Consider the following 6,482-nt stretch of genomic DNA (forward strand, 5'->3'; position numbering starts at 1 on the left):
TATATGCCATGGTTTGAAAATTTCAAATGCGTAACATTAAATAATTAATTACTCTAATGAAACTTACTTTTAAAAATTAAAGATTTTAAACTTTTCAGGTAAGACAAAACAAACTAAGCAGAATAGCAGAATGTGTAGAAAACCGCAATTCAAATTCTTTATGAAAAATGTTTATTATTTACATTCTATGCCATTCTTATGACAATACATACATTCTTATGATATGTGTGTGTGTGTGTGTGTGTATGCATACTTTAATCATAGTTGTTCTAGTTTTCATCTCTTGTCCCTCTTCACCCTCTTTATAGTTCCCTTAATTTCAATGAAAGTTTCTTTTCATTAAAAAAAAAAAACACCCTACCTTCTATATGTGAGAAGAAACATGAAATATTTGTTTGTATAAATATTTAATTCACATGACTTGATGATAACCAGTTCCACATATTTTCTGGAAAATGATATAATTAAATGCATACTTATGGATGAATAAAACACAGTTATTTCAAGATATCACATTTTCTTTATTCATCCATTTCAAGACCAGCTTCATAACTAGGCTATTGTAAATGGCACCAAATTAAGCAAAAGTGTTTAGGTATCTCTGTGGTTCATTGATTTATTTTTAATTTGGATATTTAATTTGAATACCAGAAAGGGTATAGTTGGGTTATACATGACCCTATATCTAATATTATTGAGCAACTTGCATACTTATTTTCATAATAGAGATTGTGCTAATTTTCATCTGAACAAGAATTATGGATATATTTCTTCTTTACAGCATCCTCATCATTATTTTTTGATAGTAGCTGCTCTATCAAACAAACAATAGACCTTGATGTCTAGATATATTGAACACTTTGCCACATATATATTGTTTTCTTATACTTAATTTGCTAAGAGTTTACTCTCTCTCTCTCTCTCTCTCTCTCTCTCTCTCTCTCTGTATGAATAAATGGGAGGAAGTGGTCATATTTGGAGTTTAGAGGTTACTATTGGACATTCACTCCAGCTTATTGTTAAATTCTTTTTATTAAACCTGGGATTTACATGGTGTAGCTAAATTGGACAAGGAGCTTAAGGAATCCACCTGCATTTGGGAATTTGTCTCCCAATTGCTGGCATTATACATGCCTAACTAATTTTTTATATGTGTGTTGGAGATCTGATCTCAGGCCATCATGTTTGCATAGAAGCATTTTATTATTTGAACACACTGCTCAACCTAGTTCTTTGCCCATTCTTACATAGCTGCTACCAGCTAGATTTCAAAATTGTCTTTTTGCTTAGAAGTTATGTTTGCTTTCCAATTGGCCACAGTCCCAATGCTTTCTAACATATCCTGTATTTAGCTTGTTTTCTGGGGTATTTGTCCCAGATTTCTATGTAGTCAAAATAACATTAGTGTTTCCTGATTCTGTGTTATTTGTTACATGAACGTTACTCACTGGTACTAAGAATAAACCCACTAAGATAATTACACTATCAGGCACATGTTGTGAAACCATCATGTAACACTTGTAGAAGTTGATGATCAACCTTAACGAAAAACCAGGAAAATGTGTCAAAGTTAAATTTTGCTTCCATATTCCCTACATATTTTTTAGGTTATTCTAATTTTTCTCATAATTTAAGCACTTGATTTGAGGTTCTTTAGCCCTGTTTTATAATTATATTATTTGTATGTGTAATGCAGAGGGAGTTGAACATCATCCCATCAGCCATCATAAAGGAAACTGTTGAGCAATTAGAATTATTCATTTTTAATGATTCAGTTTTTCCAAAAATAAAGCAAACTTATGGTACATTACATGAATACTTTTCTGTCTCTCCTTTACATTTTCCTTTCTCTGTTTTTCTCTTTTCATTTTTGTTTGGTGTATTGCTTCCCATTTCTTCCATGACTTCTGAGAGAAAAATACAGTTCTAGGTACTGAAAATAGGTGTATGTGAATCTTGGATGCAATCAAATGACATGATTGATGCTCTAACAGTCCCTGTCGATAAAAGACCATGGGCAGATATTAACTTTGTTCCACATGGACTATTGGTCATAAAACTTTGGGCAGTTCAAATATCAAGGTTTATTTTAATGTTTGAAAATTTCACTATCCATCACAGTCAAGTACCTATTATCTACTAGCACTTAGTTTCCCAGGCATGCTCTCTGTGCATTGACACATGAAATTTTGTGCTAGTTGTGGTGTAGCAGTCTAGAGTGTCAAAGAACTGAATTGCAATGCAGTGGAGAATCCAGGAGCTTCCTCTGAATACAGAATTTCCATACCCTTATGATAAAGACAGTATTCTCTCTCCCTTTTTCTTTTCCTTTGGCATTTATGTTTAGCAACCATAAAAGACAGAAAACATGACTTTAAAAGATGCAATTGCAGGTGAAAACTTTTAGGAGGAAAAAAGGCACACGAGGAAAACGTAACATGCTTATTTTCAAAGTGTGAATCGCATATGGGAGCAGTGATGCCACGAAACAAACCATGGAAATACACCTTTGGAGGTGAAAATATGATTCTTAGGAATGTGATAATAGTTCCTCTACAGCCTACAGAAAATATCAGTGGAAAATTTGTTTTTCCTTTTTATTTCTCACAACAAACATAAGAAAATTGAATATAAGACCTTGTCATACAAAGCAAAATTGCTATCAATCTTTGCAGTCATTGTCCAAATTTAAATTCCATTATTCTTTCGGCAGTGAATGCTCTGCCACTATCCAATGTCCTTAAGTACCATAGCCAAGTAGCCTTTGACTAAGATGGAAATTCATAGAAGTTTTTTCTCTGTAGAGAACTAGAGAAATTGTTCTCATACATGTCTGAATATGACAATGACAACAGATTTTTCAAAGTTCTGAAGTCAGGTGCCAACTGCACATAACCCTATTTTCTTGATGTTGGTAATAACATAAGCAGCAAAAAGTTTCAAGATCCATAGGTAATTAAAATTTAACAAACTCGTGAACTCTGAGAAGAGGTTGTTTTCTTTGTTAAAAATAGAGGGAAAGTATAAAGACATAATGAGAGAGAAGGAGCTCCCATTTCTTTCAAATGTGCAATCACAACTACAGAGCAGGAAAAGGAAGATATAAACACCATAGTTCATGTAACCCTTTCTAGTAATTAAATCCTCTACATAAAGAGAAATGGCAATTTCATTGTTAAGCTGACTTAATAACTGGCTGAGAAATGCAAATGTACTGAGCAATAACGAGTTGTGAAGGTTACTATATCATCCCCTTTACTCTTTTTATGTAAGATATATAATTGTGTATGGAGTATTTTATAAATTTTTAGAGAAATTTTAGTTTATTAATTATGTTTATTTGATTGTCCCAGTAGTTCTATGTGGGAGAATAGTAAATTCATTCTGCAAATAATAATACTGAGGCCAGGAAAGCAAAATGACATGCTGGAGATAATATGCGACATTCTTAAGTTTGGTACCAGAAAGACAAATGAATGTACTGTTGATCAGCTTGGATACAATAGAACACCTAACTCTCAGGCTTGAGGACTTGTTGTCTTTGTGTTTGATTGCTTTTATGACACTGATTCCCAAGATACAAAGGCAAAAACATTTACTAATAACAATCTTGAAATCTTCTTGAGAGAACAAAATTATATTATATGGCTTAATATATAAAAATATAATTCTATTCCCGGTGAAATTAGGAAACTACTAGCCTGTTGATCTCTTTTCTAAAGAGAAAAACAGATTTAGAATCATAACCAAACTTTTTTTGTTCCAGACTCTGGATATGGTATGAAATGGCATATTTAGTTTAATTGATTTTGATGGTAAGTTTTTATTATCAACTAGGCACGGTCTAGAATCATCTGGGAAGAGGGTCTTAATGAGAAACTATCTAGATTAGGTTGCGCTGTGGGCATTTGTGTATAGAATTGCCATGATTACATTAACTGAGTTAGGAAGACCCAGCCTAGTACTCCTTGGCACCATATCCTAGATTCTATAATCTGATAAAAGTGGGGAAAGTGATCTGACACACGCACTCCCTTTTTTCTCTCTGGTGTTGACCAGAAACTCCCTATGAGTAGGTACTCCAAGTTCTTGCTGCCTTGACTTCCCAATGAGGATGGACTGCAATCTTGAGTTGGAATCCAAGTGAAGTTAGTTTCCTTTAAATTGCCCTTCCCGAGCACAGCAACGGGAAATGAAAATAAGGTATCATTTGAGTAAGATAATCTTCATTCAATAGAGGAAAAAAAGATACAGTGATTTTTATTTATAGATCTGTATTCTTTCTATAATTTTAGAGGCACAGCAAAAACAAATTGAGAAACAAATAAAATAAATATCAGACAAAATCTTTCTGGGAAGCACTCAGGCCTGAATTTTAGTCGTTATGTTTTCTTCAGCCACCTAGTATGAACCTTGAAGGCTCTGTTCTTCCTGTGTAAAGAGGTCAGGTCATCTGGAACTAATCTAATTCTAAAACTACATAGATATGAGATTTACTCTGGAATCAAGGTCTGAAACACAGGGGACTTACAGCGCATTACATTAGCCATTAGCTGTTAGGCATAATCCCACTATCCTATCATTCCTTCCCTGTAACCTCCATGTCTTTGGACATTTTCCCTGTCTCAGAGAAAGAACTTCATGAAGAATTGACACATCTCTGGTCTCCTACATTTACAGATGACTTTCATGAATCTCAGCAATCATAATCTGCTTTTATAGAAATTCAGTGACAAGGAACAAGCCAATTCTGGTCACAGAAATCTGGGCTCACATATGTTTGTCCATGTGTATTTAAGAGGCAGCTGTTTTCTTTCTTTTAAAGTTGGAGGTTAAACAATATAGACAATAGGCTTCTGTTTTTCATCTAGACATTGACTGAAGACTGAGAGTCACCTAACAGGTGTTCAGTGGGTGATGACCTGACAATGTGAATTGAGCCCTTACACCAAGATTTCACTACAATTTTCAGAGATATGAGTAATAAGTTCCCTTTTTGTTTAACTTAATTTGGTTTGTTTTTTTTTCCTGTAAAGTAATTCTGAGAACGTTCTAGCTAGCAGTGACACCCCCAAGTGTATCTTTGATTGCCAAACATAGGAAACACTTGGGTGATTTAAAGATGGAACACTGAGTGAAAGATACCAAGTGGTTTTTATGCATCTAGACTATGGACTCTAGTCATAGGACTCTGACTATGTCTCTGTCAAAGGACTCAAATTAATCTAAACTCTAGCAAACGGGATAAGTAATCAGAAAGATTTGGGTTAGAAAGGATTGTCATCATCTCTTTCAATTAAGACTAAACAATAGCAGTAGTTAACAACACAGTGACTATGGATTGATGTTCATCAGGACTAAAAGGACCGATAACATTACAAAAACATGTTTATTTTCAATATTTCATCTGTACTCTTTGTAGTGACTATATTGCCTTTTACTGTCACAGAATGCCCACCTGCAGCTACATGAGTTACAAACTACTTTGTTTTCTTCTGGCAAACCAAAAGAACATCATTCCCTATAGCTCTCTTAAAAGTGCAAAGATGCTCCTTCCTCAGTGGTGCTCATTAGATAGCAGCACACAACTAACTCTTCCTCTGTAGTTCCTGTGGCCAGAAACTATTCCCGTGTCCCTGGAAATTGGATGTGCTAATCGGCTTACAATGGGGGGTAAGCTCAGCTTCAGCAGAAGCATAGAGGCTAAGTGAGAGCAGAAAAAGGGGCTAAACATGACAACTAGAATCAGGATGCTGTTGCCAACATGATGAGGAAATTGGATGCTGGACAGTGAAAAATTACAAATGTTAACTACAGCATCAAATAGCCAAACAATTACAGCAGATTAGATGTGAATATAAATGACTTGGGCTTGAAATCTGCAGGCTATATGTTTGTGCCAAACTGAATAACTTACATAGCTTTTCCAAAGAGCAGAGATGGCATGCATGGCATTCACAAAAAAAGTTACACTGGATAACGAATGGAACGAGGCCCTTGACCCAGGTGGTATAATCACTTCATTGTAAAAGGTTGTCCAGAGAGCCAAACATCAAGTCAGGGGTGATTAACTGTGATGGGTACAACCCAAGGGGCAATAAAACTATAAAGAGTGGAGCCAAAGAACATCCAGGAATGATGATTTTGGTGACATTAACATTTTGTTTTAAATGGAAATATATGTGCTACAGGAGCTACACTAACCAAGGGCATGAGATATGGAGTATGGAAAATTATGAGACTACATATCACTTGGCATTTCCAGTTGTTCCAATAACATGTATATTGAACAATATTATTTAATAATTATTTGTGTTATGAAGCACATGGTTCCTTAACTTATAGCTCTAGACCCATCGAGTGAGTGTTTTATTTTGGCCCTATAACATTATCTAGTTAGTTGTTTTAAAAGTTGTTGTGGGGTAGGGAAATTCCCCTTTCAGACACACACACACACACACACACACACACACACACACACA

Source organism: Mus caroli, chromosome 6, assembly GCF_900094665.2.
Source record: "Mus caroli chromosome 6, CAROLI_EIJ_v1.1, whole genome shotgun sequence".
Taxonomy (NCBI): Eukaryota; Metazoa; Chordata; class Mammalia; order Rodentia; family Muridae; genus Mus; species Mus caroli.